The sequence below is a fragment of the Barbus barbus genome, assembly GCF_936440315.1.
Source record: "Barbus barbus genome assembly, chromosome: 27".
NCBI classification, from domain to species: Eukaryota; Metazoa; Chordata; class Actinopteri; order Cypriniformes; family Cyprinidae; genus Barbus; species Barbus barbus.
This window is the reverse complement of record NC_136755.1, coordinates 9,274,141-9,299,317: the sequence shown is the minus strand read 5'-3', so window position 1 is coordinate 9,299,317 and position 25,177 is coordinate 9,274,141.

The following is a 25,177-nucleotide window of genomic DNA, read 5'->3' as shown; positions in this document are numbered from 1 at the left end:
AAACTTTTGCTCAGAGAGATATTTTCCTTCACTCATGATGCGGAGAAGACGGGGAAATTGGTTTTATCATGGAAAACACCAAAAGTAAGTGTTAAACCTAATTTACATTTTGTATTTTATAAAATAATATTACGTTACTTTACTAGATATTTATATGCTGGACGAGCCTAAACGTGTCTCACAGATGCATTTGAATGGCTATGCATTGAGGTGGAAGTCGCTTTTAACAGGGGAAACATAAGTGTTTTACCTCATTTAAAATGTGTATTTTATAACATCACATATTGATTAATAGCTATATTCATGTGTTGTGCTCTCCTAAACCTTTCTCAGAGAGACATTTTCTTTCACTCACGATGCGGAGCAGACGGGGCAGTTGGTCTTCTCAAGGAAAACACTGAGTTAAATTGTTCGTCATTCAAAGTGAAGTCTTGCAATATGGCACATGAGTCACATAAACTACTTTAGACACTTTATTATCTTTTTTTTTAAAGCATGGACGTGTTTTGTGTTCAGCAAATGTGAATCGCATGGGTTTGGAATAACAATTTTAAGTTAACTGTTCTTTTAATATTGTTACAGATGGGTCATGTTAGCTTAACAGAAAAATTGAAAGGAGATGATGTGCTTGAAGAGTATGAAGCCACCAATACTTTGTTAAGTGGGATGAGAAGCGCTTTGTTAGGACACATACCAGAGACATGGGTAAGCCACAATTGCATGTTTTAAGATTATTGATTGTCATGTTTAATTTTTGATTATTAAACAATAATAATAAAGAGTTTGATCTCCTTCAAAAAATGTTTCTTAAACATGCATCAAATGTAAGTTTTTGTTATGCTTGCATTGTCATTTTTTTTTTGTGCTGTCCCATTTATGTGCATTCATTTTGGTAGGAAGAGTCCAACCATAAGTGAACAGTAAATGTTTACTTATACTCATGCCTTTCCACAGATGCCATGTATGACAGTTTCTGCTGTAGATTATTCAAAATATATATCGTTTGTGTTCCTCAGAAGACAGAAGGTCCTACAGGTGTGGAACCACATGAGTATAAATAAATGATGACAGAATTTTCAGTTTTGGGTTAACTATTCTTATATTGTAATTGATACTTGTCCCTGACATATTACCTGATAAATGGATGTGGAATTTCCTTTTTTGTTTTGTTTTGTTTTGTTTTTCTGCTATTTTACAGGAGCACTTTTGTGATGCTGCAAGTGGGAGTTGGGTATCTTGCTTGGCTGAAAACTGCAGAGAAACACATCTCGTCTAGCTGAAAACTACTCTTTACAAGGAGGTCCAAACACCATTAGTAGAGATTTTATTCAGTGAGCATTAACATGCATTCTGCCTGGATGCTAATTAATGGGATGTTGTTGTTTAAGCTGATAAATGTAAGCATTATAAACCTTATGACATATATGGTCCAAATAAGAATATGTATTTTGTGCCTTTGCAATGATTTGCTTTGACATTATGATGTTTTAATTGTTGTAAGAACATATTCTTACATGCATTGAAAATACTGAATGTGAAAGCATTGTAGTGCAGGGAAAAAGATGTACAATGTTTCAATTAAAAATTACTAATTGTAAACGTGTATTGTTTTGTGGGTTTATTTTTTAAATATTTTTACCTGAACATTGGTGCAGTGTTCACCAGTTGAGGGAGTTAAATTCACTATTTAAAATTTGCAGTGTAGGTTTATGTTTTAATCTGCATTACCATTTTAAAATAAGTATTTACAATATTTGCATTAAATCAACATTAAATAAATACACTGGGATTAATCACCATAAAGTGAATATGCTTGCGAGTAATAATTTGAGTATTTAAAATTAAATTATTTCAATTAATTAAATTAGGTCTGAATGTCAAACATTTTCTTGCAGGTATTGCTATAGCATTGTGAGTCCATTCTGGAGTACTCTTGGGAACAGTAGTCCTGAAAACATTTTTTAAAGCATTGCTAGCATTGTGAGTTGTATTTGGAGGGCTCTTGGGAAGCGGGTGAGGGAATCGATAGGTCAGAGGTTATCTCTAGGGAACACAAGGCCTAATGGGATTCTAATGACACATCTCAACCTCATTGGTCAATAGCCACAATGCACACTCAGACAAACGCAGCTCTATGTCGATAGCGCTTCAAAATGTAAAATCCTGGATAAAACCCATAAATTCTCTGAAGGCAGACAAAGAGTGACTAAAACTCGTCTGTTTGAGGATGACGGTGCTAAGCAAAGTTTGATTTCTGGCTCTGAGGCTCTTTCATAGATGTTGACAGTGAATGAAGACTGTGAGCGCACTGTCTAACTGATTGTGGGACTATAGGGTCGTATTGATGAGAATTAGAGTGAAAAGGACTGGCGGGAGGTGAGTGTTCTCTGTAGTTGGTAGCTGATCTCATCCTGCTGAAGGACATAAATATGGTTGATAAATCTCCACTTTCACAGGACAACTGACACAATGTGCAGCCACACTGATAATGAAGAAGGATACAATTAGATTCAGTTTATTCATTAGATTATTATAGGAGGCGGTTTCTATTCAGGGAGATCAAACTCAGTCTTGGTTTGCTCAACACACAAGTCATATGGCATAGATCAGTATGGCAGATCTTGATCCTGGGTGATAACTCATTAGCCTTCCTTTGAATTGCTGTGGCCTGACACTCTCTTCCTCTTTTACATCTCTTGTTTTTTTTTTTGGTGATAGAAACTAAAAACATATAATTCCTGTATGCAGAGGCCACAAGGGTGTCATCTTTTGTTGTTGTTTTTATTGTTGTTTTTAAATATATTTTAAATACTTTTTTGCATCACATGATTTTAATTTGGAAGAAAAAATCTTTAAATATTCAAATCAAATTTTTATAAGCATTTCAATATATATTAAATAAAATACAGAATTATTAATGCTAAACACTTTTTTTTTTGTCTTAATGCCCCCTAAAATATTATTAAAAAATAAAAGAAATATGTATTTATGTATTATGTATTGTAATTATTATAAATAAATAAATAAAATTATATAATATAAAAATTATGGTAACACTTTATAATAAGGGTACATGCATAATCATGTACTAATGCCTAAATTAATACTTAATTCATCACATACTAATGATTATTAAAGGCGTTAACTAATTATGAACTAACGGATTCATGCATGAATAACGGCAGCCTTAACAACATGTTAGTACATGTTTGATAGTTAATGCATTAATTAACATTTATGGGTAAACTAAATCAAACAGACTCTTTAAGAAGGAGTAAGAAATACTCTGACTTTTAAATTAATTTCAATAATTTAATACTATCATAATTTGAGAATTTGACATCTTCAGCTTTGTCATAAACATTGGGTGACAAAGGATTAGTTGAAGGCTGAATACTCACTGTGTTAGTACATGTGTGTTTGATAGAAAGTATAACGTAAATCATGACCTTAGTTCAGTAGAGGTGCATCTCAAAAATTAGAATATCGTGAAAAAGTTATTTTGTTTTGGTAACTTATTTCAAAAAGTGAAACTTTCATATTTTCTAGATTCATTACATTGTTTTTTTATTTTTTTTATTTTGATGATTAGAGCTTACAGCTATGAAAGTCAAAAATCAGTATCTCAAAATATAAGAAAATTTACATTTGAGTTTCAATAAACGACCATCTCTACAGTATAAATTCCGGGTATCTCTTGTTCTTTGAAACCACAATAATGAGGAAGACTGCTGACTTGGCAATGGTCCAGAAGACAATCATTGACACCCTCCACAAAGAGGTTAAGTGACAGGGGGTCATTACTGAAAGGTGTGGCGGTTCACAGAGTGCTGTATCAAAGCATATTAATTGCAAAGTTGACTGGAAGGAAGAAATTGGGTAGGCACAAGCAACAGGGATGAAATTGGGTAGGCACAAGCAACAAGGTCTGGACTCTGGATGAAGACTGGAGAGGCACAGAATCAAAGCTGCTTGAAGTCAAGTTTGAAGTTTCCAGTCAGTGATTATTTGGGGTGCCGTGACGTCTGCTGGTGTTGGTCCATTGTGTTTTATCAAGTCCAGAGTCAATGCAGCCGTCTACCAGGAGATTTTGGAGCACTTTATGCTTCCATCTGCTGACAAGCTTTATGGAGATGCTGATTTCCTTTTCCAGCAGGACTTTAGCACCTGCCCACAGTGCCAAAACCACTTCCAAGTGGTTTGCTGACCATGATATTACTGTGCTTGATTGGCCAGCCAACATGCCTGACCTGAACCCCATATGGAATCTATGGTATATTTTCAAGAGAAAGATGAGAGACAGTCGATCCAAAAATTCAGATGAGCTGAAGGCTCAATAGTGCCTCAGCAGAGCCACAGGCTGATCGCTTCCATGCCATTCCTCACTGATGCTGGAGTTTGTGCTAAAGGAGCCCCGACCAAGTATTGAGTGCAGAAATGAACATACTTTAAAAAATTTGAACCTTTCTGTTTTGCAAATCCTTTTTTTGACTGATTTTAGGAAATATTCTAATATTTTTGAGATACTGGATTTTTGACGTTCATGAGCTGTAAGGTCTAATCATCAAAATTAAAACAAAAAAACTTTTGAAATGTTTTACTTTACATGTAATGAATCTAGAAAATATGAAAGTTTCACATTTTGAAATGTTACCAAAAAAAACAAAACTTTTTCATGATATTCTAATTTTAACAATGAATTCATTATGATTGGGCCCACTCAAGTCATGTCAAAATCAACTTTAACAAGCCATTAGTTGTTGTTAGTGTATGGGTAGTAAATACTGAGCTGACACATTAACAAATCATCAAATTAAATACCATTGAACATGCTGTAAGAGTGTCCTCCTTACACCACCGATGAGTAAGCCACCAATCAACAATATTTATTTACATAATTTCACATTTGTGGACTCAAAAGAAAGTCCAAACATATTGTTACCTCTAAAGACACTCATAAGGTCAGATATTTCGTATCCAAAAGCTCAAAACAATGTTGTTAATTACTGTGCATAACGTTCCAAAAAAAAAAAAGAAAGGGAAATGCAAACATGACTTTAATTCGGTTTACAAAAGCAGGCGACATTTATTAGACTAAAATGTCAGAATTACCGTAACAACAAACCTTACGCGCCGAGCGAGCGCTTCGAGTGCTCCACTAATGAGTGTCCCACCAGAAACTAATTGAAATAAATTTCCCGTGCCATTAATTAGACAGATCTGATAAAACAAACATAGAAAACAGACCAATAACTAACATTAATATTTTGTATGATTCGTGCATGTTTAATGGAATTTAATTTGATGATTTGTTAATGGGTCAACTCATTATTAACTAGCGTTACTCATACACAAACATCAACTAATGGCTTGTTAAAGTTGATTTTGACATGACTTTACTTGAGAGGGCACAATCATAATGAATTCACTGTTAACTACTTACTGAACTAAGCTCGTGATTTATGTTTTACTTTCTATCAAATACACATGTACTAACACAGTGAGTATTCAGCCCGGTTAAGAGATGCTGTGTGGATTTTCAAGAAGTCAGAGAGCGGAGGTACAGGATCATCACGGCTGTGTCTGGATGGACAGTGAACTCTTTCCAGTTTGAGCATTTCTTTAGGAATTGTTCTACAAATGTTCTTTGTGGGGTTTGGGTTTTTGTTTTTTATTAATCTGTCACAACAGGGTGAGTTTAAAGAGAAAGAAAGGAACATCACCAGTCATTAGTGTAGTTAGTATTTTCTACACTTGATGAGGAGAATCAACTAATCCTTTGTCACCCAATGTTTATGACAAAGCTGAAGATGTCAAATGCTCAAATTATGAAAGTATTAAATAATTGAATTTAATTTCAGTCAGAGTTTTTTCTTAAAGAGTCAGTTTGATAGAGTTTGCCCATAAATGTTAATTAATGCATTAAAACATGTACAAACATGTTGTTAAGGCTGCCGTTATTCATGCATGAATCTGTATGACTCCAGTCGTAGGTAAGGATCGCTCTTCGTTAGTTCATAATTAGTTAAAGTCTTTAATAATCATTAGTGCGTATGTGATAAATTAAGTATTAATTTATTGATTATTCATGTACCCTTATTGTAAAGTGTTACCAAAATGATATATGTAATGAATTGACTTTATTTTTATGACTATTTCTTCTGTGAAACATAAAATAACACATTTTGATAAATGTTACAGTTTTTGTGCAAATGATGGAAGTCAATATTAACCAAAATTGTTTACATACTAACAAAAAATAGTCTTTTGTGTTCCCATAGGAAAGAACGTCTTTGGAAGTGTTTGGAACAACATGAGGGTGAGTAAATCGTGACAGAATTAATTCTTGGGTGAACTATCCCTTTAAGTCATTGCTTGTATAAAAAACAAAATAATAATAAAAAATATATATATTTGTAAAAATATTACTAGATATGACAATATCAAATGCTACTTGTTTGGATATTTTGTTATATAACAAATACATTTATACATTCCTTAGTGAAAAAGAAGTGTGCTTAATTGCATTAAAAGTGCACTTTTTGTATACTTCAATTATTACAAATATACTTTTTAAAAAGTGCACTTGCAGATATAATATAATCTAAATATAAATTGCAGAATATAATATAATCTAAATTAAAGGCCACTTAAGTGTACTTAAAGAGAGTACACTTTAATGACAATAGGTCTTTACATACTTAAGTGCACTTTTTAAAAATGCACTTTATAATAATGTATAATTAAGTATTACTTAAACATCCATTTGACAATTATATTTGACGTTAATTTATTGTGTTTTAAATAAGCACACTTATTTTGATATATTTATCAATATACTAAAGCACATGTAAAATAATTTATTTTAATTTCAACTTAAGTGTGTTCTTCAAAATTGCATTTGTTAATGTATTTTAAATGTATTTAGTCTATAATATATACTATGTGCATTAATGCACTTGAAATTTATTTTTCTTCTAAACTTAAATACAATTTCTTATACAGTATCCTCCAATAAAACGTATTATTGAAATTTTCATCACCAGTTCTTGCGCTATGAACTCTATGAAGTTTAATTTTTCGACATAACATTTGATACAGTCTCATTTGAGAGTACTGTATTTATATGTAATATTACTGTACTTTACATCTGTGTACAGAATACTTTCAATATCATTATGTTGTTCTCACTTAAACACACATTTAATTGCATTAATTGCAAGTAAACTAAATTAATTTGCATTCAAATAGGTTTGATTTTAATTAGACTAGGCTACACTGCACTGTAAAAAATGACTGACTTTTAGTTAGGAGAATGAGTCATGAATGAGTCTAACAATAGTCTTTGGTCTAACTACACAATTAATTAGGACAACTTGAACTTGAACAGAAATGAAAAGCCTCAAATAACATGTAACCATGCACAAGTATCTGTTTTGTTTTATGCGCATGCGACAAAAATACTACGTCATGATGGCACGCTACTTCAGCAGAGTTTGAAAAATGCGCCGCGCACCATGTTTCTGTAATCGTGATGCGTGAGGGAGCTTCGCTGATCAACCGACAACAAAGGAGCGGCGCGTTTGGATGATTATGAGACTTTATGTACTGCAGAAAAGGAATCAAGTAAGTACATCTTGATATAAGCTTTCTTTATTCTTAATTTAGTCTTACCATTCCTGCTACTTTCACACCCGGCAGTTCTTGCTGTATGGACTGGGGAGGGGAATCAATCGTGTCCTATAATTTATCTATGAATGCATTCTGATATGGGAATGTTATTGCGTGTGTGGACCAAGAAATTTTGCTGCTGAAAATATAATAACGTATTTTAACTAAACAATTTAAAATTCAATTTAACGCTACTGAACAAAATTCAAAGATCCTATCTTGTAATATTTAATGTATTGTTACGTCTTGAGACGTATTGTGTGTCTTGCTTTGCTGGTCCTTTCTCTCACTCTCTTTCTCTTTTGTCCCACCCTTTCTTTCAAAGGATTGGATCCTACCAAAGTGATCTCCAGATCTGATTGGTGTTAATGGGACCAAGGAGAGGCAATAAAAGGATCTGCAGCACCTGAGGGGGGAGCTCTGCTCAACTTGTGATTTCCTGTTGTTCTATTGCGCATGTGCTATTGTGTGTTTGCGACAGTGTGTTTTTGCTGTTAGCTTGCCTGTTGATTTGCCTGTTGTGTGCAGTGTGAATTTATGGTTTTGAGTTGACGAGTTGTTGTCAAACTCGTTCCCATTTTGTATATTTTGTAAAGCATTGTAAATACTCTTTTCCACACTTGGAAGCTGTAGGGGGTGAGTGCCATTTTCTTTTGTAAATATTGTTTTCTCCTGTTTTAATTAGATCGGGAGTTATAGTAACGTATTGTACTTTTATTTTGTTTTTCATTTGTTAGGGAATTTAGTATTTTCTGTTAGGAGCTAGCTTGGTGTTTGTTTGTTGTTTTGGCCTTTGTTCACCCCTGAAGTTGTGCCTTAATTTGTGGTTCCGTAAATAAATGTATAAAGGATCTTTGATTGTTGATTCCAGTTTGTTGCGGCCTTACCCTAGACAGGGTCGTAACAATTGGGGGCTCGCCCGGGATAGTGTAAAACTAGATCATTTGATTAGGCCTGAGTCATTGTGTTTGAATATCTTCATTTGATGTGGAAGTAGGTTAGTAATGGAGTTTGACCTATCTTCATTTACTCAAAATCCAACTTTGTAAATATTTAATAAGTGCAGGAAAGATGACCTGCTTCAGATTGCAGATTTCTTTTGGGTTCTGTAAATAAATGTATAAAGGATCTTTGATTGTTGATTATTTTAATTAATAATTATAACTATATTAAGTCACCATCCCTATGGATTTTAAATGCTTTGAATCTTTTCCATTTGCAAGCAATATATTCCCACCTGTGCATTTACAGATCCCCCTCTAATCATCATATATTTCACAGGTAACAACCAAAGGAAGCTGGCTGCAGCTTTGTTGCGTCACTCGTGGTAAATACAGGAACATTCTTCATGAAGATGTGCGAGAGAAGCTTGCAAGGCAAGATGAGGAAAAAAAAAAGGTACCTTTCTTCATTTTCATAGATTTTGGGAAATTGATCTATATTTGGGTAATTGATAGTTATATTTTATACCCTGTAAAGTGGGAATAAAAAATGTTTGTAAGTTTTATTTTTAAAGCCCAGTGTCAGTGAAGATGGTGTGATCAGAAAATCTGGTGTTTGTAGGAAATCTGAAGGAATCTCCCAGCATTCTACTATGATGTTGCCCTGATGATTGAGGTAATTCACCTCTTAGGTGATGCAGATGTGGTCAAAAGTTAACATACACCTTGCAGAATAAACTGCTTCATCAGAGCAGAAATTGCCATTATTTTTTTATGATTCTACCCCACTACCCTCTTACTGCTTAAATTATTAACATTTTGTAGATACTGCAAGGTGTATATAAACTTTGGACTGCAACTGTGTCTATTGCTTTCACTCAACTGAACCATTTATAATGACTGAATATGTTTTATAAAAAAAAATATTCTTTCTTTCCTCAAGGATTTTTTTTTTTACTTTCCTGCCTCTTTAGAACATTTCCGTTCACAGAGACTGTGGATAGATGGTGTGCAGCTTCATGACATTTGAAGTTTACTGCCGATGAAGAGCTTCTGGGACACTGACAAACACCACTTCACTTTTTTTTTTTTTTTTTTTTTTTTTAATTCCTTTATTTATTTAGTCAAACTTGCATTCACTAATGCTGGAGTAAGATTTTAGAAGAAACCTTTCAGTCCTGTTTAATGTTGGTGCTAGTATATGTTTGATAATTTATGGCCTGGTTTCACAGACAGGGCTTAGACTAAACCAAGATTAGGCCATAGTTCAATAAATCCATTTTCATTAATATACCTTAGAAAAAAAACCTTACTGGTGTGCATCTTGAGACAAAACAAAGGCACTAATATTTTTAAAGATCAGTCAGTGCAAGTTTCTTTCAGTTGAAACCGCTCAGAATTACACTTTAATCTGGGGCTGGCCTTAAGCCTCGTCTGTGACACTGGGGGTACCATTAACACAGTTTGGTAATGTTTTACAATAATGTCTCATTTGTTGTACGAATTATGATTTTCTTGATTTAAAAAAAAAAAAAAAATGTATTAAGTGTTTGTAAGTAATACATTATGGAGACCAAATGACTCCACAAGGATGGGAATAAAAAATGGGAATACCAGTAAATGTTGACCTTGTCTACATTTTTAGGTCCCCAATGAGGAAACGGGTTTATACATCATACAGAATGATGTTTTCAAGCGATTTTGCTTTGTTCTCAGACTCTTTCTAATAAGTGAGTTAAAGTGTTGCAGCTGTGTGTGTAGTGTTGGGTTTTTCTTGTGCATCAGCAAAACACATTTTTGTGTATTTGTTTTAGAGAAATACAAAAAACCTTTTTTTTTGTGTGTATTTTTTTTGTATACATCATCACTACATTTATTTTTTTTTCAATAAATGTAGTGGGTTTTCATTTTATGTTTGTGATGATTGTAACTAGGTAATTAAGATAGCCTATACTAAATTTCAACTTCATTGCCAGAGATATAACATTGAAGTACACTGAAATGACACAAGTATATTTTAGTTCACTTTAATTGCTTGAGAAGTGCATATTTACCACATTTCAAAGTATATATAAAATATACTAAAGTCCCAATTAAGTGGTTCAAAAATATCACTCAGTTCAACTAATTGCATTTAATGTAATTTTAAACTGTAATAAATTTGTAATCAGTTACAAATAACATGCATTTAGGTGGTGGAAAATATTACACTTAATTCATGCTTAAGTGTATTGTTAGCTGACATTAAAGTATATTTTAGTTAACATTAATTGCTTGTCAGAACATTAGTAGTACACTTTAACCATATTTTAAAGACACTAGAAACAATTATGAAAGTGCATCTAAATATGTACTATGTAAGGCTCGTTTATTGGTCCAATGGAGGTTTCCAATAAAACGAGGAAGGTCTCTCTGCGTATTGCTTGTCTTTCCTTTTAGCAACACAACAAGATTAAATGCAATATATTTCTTTCACATATAATAACTCGTTGTTTCATCTGACTCCATAAATGAAAGGTTTTAATGATATCTGTGCATCATTAAAGTGAACAAATGTTTGATTGTTCTGTTAAGCTCTGATTATACTTTACCCGCTTAGATCAGGAAACTATATCGCTTCGAGTTCCTCACCAGGTCTCCGGCACAATTTTGTCAGTTCCAATGACCCAAAACAGAGGTATTTGGCTAAATATCTGAGATTTGCCGTATTCCCACGTGCAGAATCAAAGATATGTAATACTTAGCCTCCTTGGCTGCCCCTCAGGAACTTAATTCAATCGTTTACTTTAGTAGAGTCTTCCTTTTGGCCACCATTTAAGAACATTAGTCGATCAACTTTACCTTTCTTCAAAATGGCTTTGTCTGGCCAAGCTCGTGGCTTTTCCCACGTAAACTTATCTAAAGTAACATTAAATTAGAACAGAGGTCATCGACGCATTCAGATCTAGGCTGATCAAACAGCATCTGCTGATTCTAGACAGAAACTTACTCGTCTCCTCATCCAAGCACACGTGAATTTAGGTATTGGGTATTAGTCGTCACTAATCCCTGACGCAAACTTGTGGAAATATACGAATCCGACAATCTACTTGGGAAAACAAATCTCAGAGTCGGTCAGAATACAATCAAACGTTTACAATTTATTGATCAGGTAATGAAGCAATAATTCAAAATCCAATTCATAAGAATAAAATCATCAGTTGAACATGTCATAACAACAATTCAAAAATAGAGGAATTTGTAGAAATTATTACCTGTCAACAAAAACTACACACAGCATTTGTGTGGGAAGTCAGCTTACAGACTCCGCGAACTTTTCTGCACCTTTTCCTTATATACCCAGCTAATTCAATATTCTTACCAAAAGGTGGCGTTTGTCATTATAATTACAATTTGGTTCCCTGTTGAGGGATTCACGCTGTGAGATCAGAATTTGTACTTGAATGGGTTCTTGTTTTACATGCAGGAGGTATCTGAATGGGGGATCTGGGGAGGGAAACACCTTTTTAAGAGACACATGACTTTTCTCATATTTTATAACTTCTTTTAGCTTTTCATTATGGTTGGGAGAATGAGACCATTTTACCAGGCGCACAGGGACACTTTAAATGATATCAAACATGTATAGTTACTTCTTGTGCATACCTAACATTGCATAGGTTTCAGTGTATTTTATGTGAGGAGGAGGAGGGGGGTGAAGGGGAAATAGTGTGTGTGAAGTGTGAGCTGCACTGTGTGCTGCATCTCTGAAGTTCCTTTTACATCTGCAGGAGATAGTTCAAGTGTTAATTTTCAGGAGAGCCTTTTGTTTCGTCGAGGGGTAAATCAGACATATTGGCACCAGCCTTACAACTAAAAAGTACCACTTAAGTTGTTTAAAAAAATCACTCAAGTTCAACTTATAGCATTTAATATCACTTTAAAATGTGATACATTTGAAGTTATTTACAAATACAATGTATTTGAGCATCGAAAATAACATATTTAATTTGTACTTATGTGTGTTCTTTTAAAGTATGTTATTTCTGCAATAAGTACACTTTATAAAAGTATACTTAAGCACACTTCTTTTCACAAGGGTTTTTAAACATTCAAATATGTTTTTAGGACCACTGTACCCATACATACAGTATATATTTTAGTACCCAGTAAAATTCGACTTTGAAGACCAGAATGAGGTTATATCATAGTGCGTGTGTGTTTGTTTGAAAAAGTCATGCATGTTGCATCTGCACATTGGCTTCACCATCTGCACAGCACATGCAGATAAATCTCACAAATTGGACTGTTTGGCAAATGGTGTTGGTGGTGGGTAGTGAGTGTGTGTGTTTGTGAGAATAGGTCTGTTTTTGCTTTATTTGCATATTAATTCATTATGTGTTGAGTGTATGTGTACGTCTCATGCCCACATCCCAGGAGAAACAAAGTTTTTCAAAGCTTTCAGTTATTTCCTCTAATTCTACTGTTCTTTCAGGTGAGCCAACCGCTCGCACTGTATGATCACACGGTACGTGTGTATTTTGATGTGATTTTTAACTAGCGGATCGTATTTCCACGAACAAAATGTGGTATTTACATAAACAGGCGGAAAAAAAAGCAACCACTTATTTTGTTCCCATTATGTCAAAATATCCTTGGTGGCCTTATGCAACATCATAACATCATTGGCTTTTGAAGATTAGCTCTGCTTCAAAGCCCTGCTATTTTTCTGGCCTATTTCTTCCAGACACGCTCTTAATTAATATCTATTTCTATGCCTGGGCTTAAACGTGCATTAAGGGCAGCCAAGAATTCATCTCCTTTAATTTGCACAAGGAACTGCGAGGAACCTTTTATGTCGTTTTTGTTTTCATCTGTCTTTCTTGGAGAGACTAGAACGGTATTTTTGAAGTTGGCTGCCATTCCCAACTGGAGGGCTTCATAAAGCCTGTTTCTAGACGCTTAGGTCTGTTTGTCGTTTGTGACAGTTGATTCGAAAGGACCTGAAGAAAGGTGAAGATTTGATTTCCAGCGCTGCCGCATACTGAGAGAGATATCTGAGGTGGAAAATGTTTTTCTGCCTTTGTTGTCGAGGAACAGGAAGATGTTAGGCTTTTGTAAACATGCAAATGTTTCAGAGGATATGTGTTGGAGTGTGAGACGATGGGGAAAATATTCACGCAGATTCTTGTCAGAAGTGTTTAGTTTTTTTCTACTTCATGCACAGAAATACTTACTGTACTACAAGACTCAGCAGTGTGAGTAACACAAGCACGCCGGCTCCCTCGAGGCACAGCGTGAAAACTGAGAGGCGTTTGGCTCTACCTGGATGGTCTGTTCGGTATGGGGGAATGAACACATTTACAAACACTCCCTCTAAAACTCTTTAAGTGCATATTTGACCCGGGTTACAACATTGTCTCCCCCATGCCTCACTCTGTGTCTCATCCACTATTTTAAATAATGCATCTGCCTGCTAGAGGGAGGCCTATTACTGCCTGATTTCACCCAGGGGACTTCAGAGAGCTCTGTGTGTGTGTGTGTGTGTGTGTGTGCATGTTTATGTGGTTTATGAGTACACAAATTTGTATAATGACATGGGTATGACAGAGGTATTACAATATGAAGGTGGTTTATGAGGACACTGCCTATGTCCCCGTAATTCAAAAGGCTTAAAAAAACATACTAAATGGTGTTTTTTTTGAAAATCTAAAAATGCACAGTCTCCTGTGAGGGCTAAGTTTAGGTGTAGGGTTGGTGTAGGGCAATAGCACACACAGTTTGTTCAGTATAAAACCCATTACGCCTATGGAGAGTCCCCATAAACCACAAAAACCAACATGTGTGTGTGTGTGTGTGTGTGTGAGCGGCTTTCGTTTTGGAAAAGTCTGTCTTTGAATCTTTAGTAGCTTGTGTTTGTGTGTGTCTTTTGGTAAATATGTATTTTTTTGTTTGTTTCTGTGTAAACTTGATACTGTGCCGTATCCACTCGCTCTGACACCTGAGTGTAAAACCTAGCAGGTGATTCTCAACATGCAGGTGTAAGTAACAGAGGCCCTGTTGAAATAAAATGGCTTGATTTGTGTTTAGGGTGCTGGTGTCCCCATCAGGCTTCTCAACTAGCTTAACTCGCTTAGTTTTCGTTGCTAAACCAGCTTCATCAGAAAGGCGATGCTGGTCGACCAAATAGTCAAAACATGATCAGATGCCTGTACAAGACAAAAATAACTACAAGATGTGAAATATTTGCTTAAAAAAAAAGGTTTTAGACTGTTTTCATGTTACTAAGTTATTGGTTTACTATATTTTTACAATATATTCACAGGCAAGTTTTTATTATTTCCATATCCCATAATTATAAAGAGGCAGTATGTACCATGCTGGTTTTCCTTGGCTTATTAGGTTTATATTCCTGCCTATTATCATTTTTCTGGTAGTGTTTTATTCGGGTTCTTTGTTTTAATCTGTTTGCTTGTTTTAATTACTTTTATGATGCCGTATCTTTTGTGAAGCACTTTGGTCAGTCTCTTGTTTTAAAAGTGCTATATAAATAAAGTAAACTTGAACTTGAAACTTGGTGATGAGACTAGGTCATTTAGATCATCAGTTGTGTTGTATTTGGTTATTTGGTTGTACTTTGCTTCAGGGTTTGTATGTAAAATACAATAAAAAGGGTAATCAGATGTTGCAGTGATAACGATCAATTTGAATGAAGCGCAAATTTAAAACGGCTCTTTTCTGGGGCGCTTAAGGAATCTGAAAAAGTCACTGCCAAGCATTTTTTCCTTTCAATTATAAAGGAAAGGACATATTTTTCAGTGTGTACAAATGACTTCTTATTAGGAATGCATTGGTTACAATAATGAATTTTATGTTATGGCCATTAATGGTCTTTATTAAAATTTTGTATGGTTTTGAATAAATAAACTAAAAACTTGGACAGTATGATAAATGGGGATTCATTTTGAAATTTGATGATGATTTAACAGTGTTATTAATTGATTAAATTATTAGTTTTTGTTTTGTTTTTTACTTTAAATGAGTGTTATATCAACTCATACCGCTTAAAAAAAAAGGTCATGATTAGAATCCTGCAGTTGTCACAGCTACGGTTAATGAACGCATGAAGAAGAGGAAGATGAATGCAAATAGTCTTTAATATTACACAATAGGGCAAACACAGGTCAGACAGGCAGGATCACACGTAGGGACATAGTAGACCGGACGACAAACAGTTAACTGAATACAACTTAAATAGGAGGACTGATTAGGGTAATTAATGACAAACACCTGAACCAAACACAACAAAACAGATCCTTGTGATATGACAGTTCGCTCCCTCCTGGAAGGTGCGACCTTATGCCACAGGAACAACAAAGGGGAGGAATGGAGGGGGACTTAGGAAAAGGACAAAGGAGTGGATATGGGATGGCAAAGGGCTGGCAGGAAGGCAGGCAGGAGGAGGTTCAGGAGGTGGCCGGATGACCGGGAGGAGGACGACCAACAGATTCCAGGGTGGTGATGACGGAGGGAGGATCCAGGGAGAAGACAGGAGGAGCCAGGGCGGACCAGACGGAGGAACCAGGGAGGAGACAGGCGGGAGCAGGAGGAGCCATGAGGGACCCAGGCCACAGCCATGATGGCAGCCCACGGTGGAGCCGACGGAGGGAGGAGCCATGGTGGAAGACGGGCTGACGACTCCAGGGGGCCGACCGACAGCAGCAGAGCAGAGAGCGGAGGAACCCAAAGCGGAGACGGAGAGCCGATGAGCCAGGGTGGAGCAGATGGCTCCGGTGACCAAGGCGGAGGTGGGGATCCGGAAGGCCGCAGTGGAGTCGGGGCGACAGAGGACCAAGGTGGAGCCGGAGGGAAGGAGGAGCCTGACAGAGCCAGAGGGACTGAGGAATGAGGTGTAGCCAGAGGAGTGGAGTCTCGAAGCGTTGGACGGTCGACAACAGACCAAGGCGGAGCCGGAGAGACGAAGGAGCCCGGCGGAGCTGGTGGACTGACGGGCCACGGTGGAGATGAGGGAGCTAGGAGCCATGTTGGAGCCGCTTGGTCGAAGGGCCGAGGTGGAGTCCGGGACTCAGAGGCTGGAGACGGAGACAAGGGATCCTCCAGCCACGACGCCGATGGAGACTGCCAGACCCACGGCGATCCCACTGCACTGATGGTGGGCTGAGGGTCTGCCAGGAGACAGCGGAGGCGATGGTGAGGACTGATACAGAGGCGGTGGGAGAGGGAGGCTGGGCGGGAGTTCAGAGTGCTCAGGAGGATTTGACACACCATAAGGCTGCCCGCACACACCATAAGGCCACTTCCAGCACCGTGAGCACCAGCGACAGGGGAACGACCACCGTGGTCATTATAGTACAGGCAGATAGTTTAGGGCAGACACATTTCCAGACTGACAGACAGTGCAAGGCAGAAAGACAGTCCAAATACGACCTCCGTGGTCGATTCAGGATGGACAGAAGATTAAATCACAACCACCGTGGTCGTGACAGGACAAACAGATGATGATGGCAGGAGAAGAGAAGGCATATCCTCTGAGCGCAACCTCAGCTCACCCCTAGTGGTGGTGCAGTGGGCGGGGCAATCCTCCGTGCCTTCGCTTCCTACTGACACTTCCACTGTGGCGTGTCTAACAGTTGGCTCGCGCATCTGGACTGATGTCGATTGAGACTCTGGCTCCAGGGTGCTCCTCAGCTCTGTCGCTCTCCTTGGCGATGACTCGTCGGTCGCAATGGGCTCTGGCTCTCAGTCAGCAGTGGGCTCATGGTCGATCATAATAACACAAAAGAAAAACTAGCAAAACGAAAAAACAAAATGGGAACACACGCCGTGCACTTTACGGTCCGGTCTTCTGTCACAGCTATGGTGAATGAACGCACGAAGAAGAGGAAGATGAATGCAAATAGTCTTTAATATTCCACAATAGAGCAAACACAGTTCAGACAGGCAGGATCACATGTAGGGACATAGTAGACCGGACGAGAAAAAGTGAACTGAACACATCTTAAATAGGAGGGCTGATGAGGATAATTAATGACAAACACCTGAACCAAATGACAATAATCAGACATGAGGGAAAACTAGGTGACACAGAGCACATGGGGAAGGAAACACAACAAAACAGGTCCTTGTGATGTGACAGTAGTATGTTTTTCATTTTCATAAAATATGCCTTTCAAAAATTTGATCTCAGTTATATTTTTATGTATTTGAAATTTAAAATAAAAATGTTCTATTTGAATACATTTTAAAGTAGTGTATTCCTGTGATGCACAGCTGAATTTTCAGCAACATTACTCCAGTCTTCACTGTAAAAAAATGACTGTGAATTTAAACGTAAAAGACTGTAAAAAGGCTACAGTAAAAACCTGTTAAATGGTTAACGGTAAATTCCCCTAATATATATGGTGAAAAACTGCATTGGACATTACATGTATTTTTATGGTAGTATACCGTTTTTGGAAGTGGAAAAAATACTTTTTTTTGTTGAAATAAGGATGTTTCTTTTTAATTTTTTCTTATCAGTTTTGTACCTTAGGGTTGTATGTTACATCTAATGTTATTAAATTAATGTTTATTGCATTATTTCAGTTTCATGTGTGTTACCATGATGGCATTTAGTGTTTGTGTGAATGACACTCTGCATCCTCTATATACAGTATGTTAATATTTAAAAGTTGCTTGTGATGGGCTGTGGTTCATCATGTGACTTTCTCAGAACCACCTGCTTTTGGTGGTTATCAGTGTATTACAAATGTATAAAACAGATTTCAGTACTTCAGTAGGTTGGTATATTAATATTAGGCCCTATATCAGTTAATTAAATTACGGTATGTAAATGTAAATTTAAGTTGAAACCATAAAACCTTTAATTTTGCTACTGTATTTTTTTACGGTAAAATTCTGGCAACCACAACTGCTGGTTTTTTTTTACCGTAATTTTTTTTTTTTAAATGTTCAGTATCACATGAGCCTTCAGAAACATTCTAATATGATTATGTGCTGCTCAAGAAACTTTTATCAATGTTGAAAACAGTTGTGCTGCTTAATATTTTAATAGAAACTTGGATTATTTAATGAATAGAAAGTTTAAAAAGAACAGCATTTACTTGAAATCATTTGTAACATTATAGATGTCTTTACTGTTGTTTCATCAATGTAATGCGTCCTTGCTGAATTCAAAGAAAAAAAGTCTTCCTGACCTCAAACCTTTGAACGTTAGTGTTAGCATGCAGTCTTTACCGTATAGAGTTGGGTTGGGTTAGTATGAAGTGATGTAAGAGGTGTTTCACATCATCCATTGCGTTCCCTCACAGTGCATTGGTTCCTATTGCTCCACTGCACAGTGATATGCATGAGCCCGCCTATGAAAGACTAAGAGAATGAACGAGAGAGAAAATAGATCTTGCTGTGGCTTCATGTCACAGTCAGCTGTAATGAAACATGGATATGAATCTAACGCACACTCTCACACACGCATGCATGCGAGATCCGCCCTGCCTTCATTAGGCCATACATATTTTCCCATGTAAAGAAGATTTGAATATGAAATTGAAAGAGTGTGCCCACTGAGGCGTGTGTGTACACAAGGCAGCCACGTCCTAAAACTCATCTATGTGTTCAGTCAGGTAGAGAGATGTTTTTCTCTTTTAAATTGCCACTTCTGCTGTTTTCCCATGGTAATGACGACGAGAGAAAAGCAGAGAGCGACAGATACAGAGGAAAACACTGAGATATGTAAAGCGATTTTGGAGAGCCAATAGAGTTTTTAATTTTACTAACTCATTTAAGCACAATTCACGCTTAGATTCCTCGACTGTTTGCGTGGCAGATGTTAGAAATCTTGTCGGTCGCATGCACAGCGTTTTTTTTAGGGTATGAGTGAATGTTATGCCGGATATTTCTGGATGATTACTTATGGCGTAAAATTCCCCCGTGCCACATGTCAAGTTACTTGTGTGTTGTCTGTTGGCAGGAACATGAAATTGTGGTGATGTTACACAAGCGAAAGTGAGAAGAACACAAAAATAATGAACGTGAGGAGGAGAGAAAGAGGAAAAGTTAAACGAGTCATAGGAGAACGCCTGATACAGTATGAAAGGAATGAAGAGACCGAAAAAGAGTCGGACGGGGTGTAAAATGCAGAGATTTATGCAAATCATTATGCAAATATGGGGCACCGCTGAGGTAAAATTGCCCTCTTTCCAATCAGAGAATCAAATCCATCACTAACCTGCTGCTAGAGAGGAACGGGTTGGGAGAGAGATGGAGGGAAGGATGGAGGGAAGCTAAATGACTGCCCCATACCCGGAGATAGTGGCTTCCCGCTGGGGGGATAACTGCAGGCTGGGGCCCGTCTCTCCTGGAGCTCTTTGTCTCTGAGACTCCCAATCAGCCAGACTTCAGTCTGCCATTGCCTCTGGAGGGCATTAATGACACCTGCTACACACACACACACACACATGCACTCTCTCACACACACACACACACACTGGGATGCAAATCCCTCCTTTGGGTTCATGCTTCCCCTCTAAGTTGGTTTAAATTGAAAACAGTAATAGTGCTGAGAGATGGATGGACGAGCTTTTGTCTCTGACATTATTTTGCATTTTAGGACGTTTTTACACCTAGTTCGTTTGCAGCGTTGGATTTAGGAACTGCTACATTGTTAGTTTTAATTCAGTTTATGTAGGCATAGGCCATGGAAAACACAGCTTGGAACGGTTTGCTTTTGGGAAGCATGCAATCGGACTCTAGAACTGATTTTTAGGAGGGTCATTTAAATGCATGATTAAAGTGCCCCTTTTCTAATGATTATTTTTTTCTCTAATTAATTTTGGACATTCCAAAAGCGAACCTTTTAATATGGGATGAATATTTACTGTAATTGTGCATATTTCCCCTATTTTTACGTTTAGATTGTCCTTGCCATTAACACTCAAAATTAATCTTTATCAACTCTAAATGACTAATTTAATGTTTAAAGAAATCTTTATTAACTCTCAAAATGAGATCACTTGCAATGTTGAAAATTATTAATTTAGATGTTTTATTTATAATTTGTCAGACAAAACAGTACAGAATTGTAATATTGGCCATTTATCAGTTATCATAAAACATAAATAACATTAGCATGACCTAAAATACAAAATTAAAACTGTAAAAATTACCTTTCTAAGTAAATAAAACAAAAATTATTGGAGTATCTTTTATTAGAATATACCATTTCAGTCTTTCTATGTAAAAAAATCATGTTTAATTCAGTGTGTTGCATGTGTGTGTGTGTTTTTTTTTTTTTTTTTTTTTTTTTTTTTGTGTGAATATGTTTTCAAAGTAATTTCTACACCATTTTTGTATACTTTTCTTCTTCTTCTTTTCAGTGTGCCAAGTTATTTGTAACAGTTTGTAACAGAATTTTAATGCTTTTCCATTTTAAAAAGTAAGAACTAATTAACATTTTAACCAATAAAAGGGACAGTTTGCTCAAAAGGAATATTAAGCTCTTTTGATTTTTAGTCCATAAACTCCCACCTAACAACCATCCAGACTGACCTAGCCACCACCTCGCATGCCCTGGCAACCACACATAACACTCTTTGTCAAGTCAAGTCAAGTCAATATTATTTGTAAAGCGCTTTTAACAATGCAAATTGTGTCAAAGCAGCTTTACATCGGCTTGAAAAATTTTGACAGGGAAATAGTTTATCAAAATAGTGTCATTCTCCTCTGGCCAGACAAAATCAGCAGTTTAAATCTAGGCTAAAGAAGAATCAGATTGCAAAGGACTCATCTGGTTCCTGTGGTCTTGTCCCGATGGCTGTCTTGGAGACAGGGTCTTCACTGGGGATCAGTCTTTTTTGCTCTTCTACATGTCCTGGCTGTAGAGGCCATCTCAAGGTGCTGATCCACCATCTGATCTGGATACAGTCTGGATCTGGGTTGTTACGGTGACCTCGGAATAAGACAGACACAGACTAATATTAGCGTAGATGCCATTCTTCTAACAATGTAACAAGTACATCAGGTGTTTTGGGAAGTGTTCTCGGTTCCGGTTGACCTAATTAATGCAGCCTAACAATCTTTTAACAGATTTTAATTATAGAAATGCGATAGTGTATTATGTGTAAGTCAGGTTAAAGAGATGGATCTTTAATCTAGATTCAAACTAGACTAGTGTTTCTGCTTCCCGAACAGTGTTAGGTAGATTGTTCCAGAGTTTGGGCGCTAAATAGGAAAACGATCTCCCGCCCGCAGTTGATTTTGATATTCTAGGTATTATCAAATGGCCAGAGTTTTGAGATCGCAGCGGACGTGAAGGACTATAATGCGATAAGAGCTCACTCAAATACTGAGGTGCCAAAACATTCAGGGCTCTATAGGTAATTAGCAAGATTTTAAAATATATACGATGTTTAATAGGCAGCCAGTGCAGTGTTGACAGAACCGGGCTAATGTGGTCATACTTCCTGGTTCTAGTAAGAACTCTAGCTGTTGCATTTTGAACCAGCTGGAGTTTGTTTATTAAACGTGCAGAGCAACCACCCAATAAAGCATTACAATAATCTAGCCTCGAGGTCATGAATGCATGAATTAATGATTCTGCATTTGACATTGAGAGCATAGGTCGTAATTTAGATACATTTTTAAGATGGAAAATGCAGTTTTACAAATGCTAGAAAAATGTTTTTTGACTGAAAGATTGCTATCAAAAAGTACACCTAGGTTCTTAACTGATGATGAAGAATTTACAGAGCAGCCATCAAGTATTAGACAGTGATCTAGGTTATTACATGCAAAAGTTTTTTTTTTCCAATAATTAACACCTCTGTTTTTTTTCAGAATTTAGCAGTAAATTAGTGATCAAACTCCATCGCACACCTGCAAGTGATAGGTGCGTAGGACAAAGGACCAACCAGGTGGATCGCCTCAACAGACAAGCAATTCCCGCACACTATCGTAACTTGCAAAAAAGTAATATTTATTAATTAACACAACGTTTCGGTCACACGACCTTCATCAGGAGTATACAAATGTTCAAATTCATCTCTTTTAAGATGAACACATGACCACTTAACAAAGCTCCATCTGTAAACAATTAAGCTCATTAGGAGTATAGATGAACATCACATCGTAAACAGTTACAAATTATGATAGTTACAAAAACCAACAAGGATCCCACTACAAATTCACAAGATCATCTAAAATACATAACACGTTGTCTTCAAAAAGCATCAAATTATTACACCAATCAGTCAAAACTCCATAACCACTCAAACTCATTATAAATTCATAATAGAAACGGCACATCATTCAAAACAATTACACCACTATAACATTACATTAAATGGTGCTTCATCGTTCATACCCATAGGTGATAAAGTTTGAAGGGTTATATTCACAGATTATCAAGTGGTACAGATACATTGACGATATATTTTGTATTTTTTTGGGTGATCATAATGAGGCTCGAGAATTTGTGATATATTTGAATAACTTGGTTGACGACTTAGAATTTACTTCTGAAATTAATTCGTCTAGAGTACATTTCCTTGATATGTGGGTACAGAAGAACGAAGGCAATTTGACTACAACTTTGTTTACAAAAGAGACTGATCGTAACACACTTTTACTTGCTACCAGTTTTCATCCGACTTTTTTAAGAAAATGACTGCCTATGAGTCAGTTCTATAGATTGAGGAGGATTTGCCATTCTGATTCCGATTTTATTGAGAAATCGAAAATCATGAAAAATTATTTTTTGAACAGAGGTTATCCTTTGGACTGGGTCGAAGATGGATATAATACAGCTTTTAAAAAGACACGGTCTGAATTGCTAAAAAAGAAGGTAATGAAAACAAGAAAGTACTCCTTTGCTTGTATTACAACATACTCACCTAAGTCTTACATGATAAAATAAATTTTTAAAAAACACTGGCATTTATTGTCTTCTGATTCGGAGTTGAAGGATATTTTTAGATATCCTCCTTTGATTGTATATAAACGCGCCAGGAATTTAAAAGATAGCTTGGTACATGCTCGTTTTCAGAGCGCCAGTTCTTGTGCATCTCAGAGTTTACTTAGTCCTATACAGAAGGGCAATTATCGGTGTGGGAATTGTGCTCAGTGTAATAATACTTTTAAAACATCATTTTTTTGTCATCCTAGAACTGGTAAAAAATATAACATCAAATCTGGAGTTTTGACTGATTGGTGTAATAATTTGATGCTTTTTGAAGACAACGTGTTATGTATTTTAGATGATCTTGTGAATTTGTAGTGGGATCCTTGTTGGTTTTTGTAACTATCATAATTTGTAACTGTTTACGATGTGATGTTCATCTATACTCCTAATGAGCTTAATTGTTTACAGATGGAGCTTTGTTAAGTGGTCATGTGTTCATCTTAAAAGAGATGAATTTGAACATTTGTATACTCCTGATGAAGGTCGTGTGACCGAAACGTTGTGTTAATTAATAAATATTACTTTTTTGCAAGTTACGATAGTGTGCGGGAATTGCTTGTCTGTTGAGAATTTAGCAGTAAGAAATTGCTAGTCATCCAGTTTTTGATATCAACTATACATTCTGTTAGTTTTGCAAATTGGTAGGTTTCATCAGGTCGTGAAGAAATACAGAGCTGGGTATCATCAGCATAACAGTGAAAGCTAACACCATGTTTCTTAATGATATCTCCCAAGGGTAACATGTAAAGCGTGAAAAGTAAGGGGCCAAGTACTGAGCCTTGAGGTACTCCGTACTGCACTTGTGATTGATTGATTGATTAACTTTATTGTCCCCCAAGAGGGAAATTCTTTTCCACAGCACTGCACTTATTTGACACACACAGCATAACAAACATAATACAATTATATTATATACACACACACACACACACACAAAAAAAAACAAAAAAAAAACAGTTAAGATAACTTCAGCGATGTCTGTTGTTGAGATATGTAATGGCTGAAGGAATCAGGCTTCTTCCAAAGCAGGCCCTCCTACACCTCATAGCCCTATACCTGCGCCCTGAGGGCAGTGGGACTAAATACTCATTAAGTGGGTGTGTGGAGTCCTGCTCTTTTGAAATTGCTATGCATGTAATAGCTCTGTTATTGCGTTCTGTGAGGTTGGGTGTTGAAAGACCTATAACTTTTGCAGCAATATTGGACACCTTTGTAAGTTTGGTCCGGTTTTTAACAGAAAGCACATTGTAAAAACAAGAAGAACAATACAACAGAATTGTCAGAATAATGCTTTGATAAAGTAGCAATAATAATCGTGGAGCAACATTAAGTCCTTTAAGTTTATGAATAACTGACAGTCTTTGGTGACTTATTTTCTGAATGTCCATAATGTGTTGATCAAAGGTCAGTGTGTTGTCCAATGTTACTCTGAGGTATTTGAAACTGCCCACTATTTCAACTGTTTGATTATGAATAACAATAAGGTGCTGGGGTGAAGAGGAACTGACTATCAGCTCTTTTGTCTTGCTGACATTAAGATTCAAGTAGTTATCCTCAGATGGCTAGTTGGATGGAATTAAAAGCAGAGCTGAAGTCCACAAAAAGTATC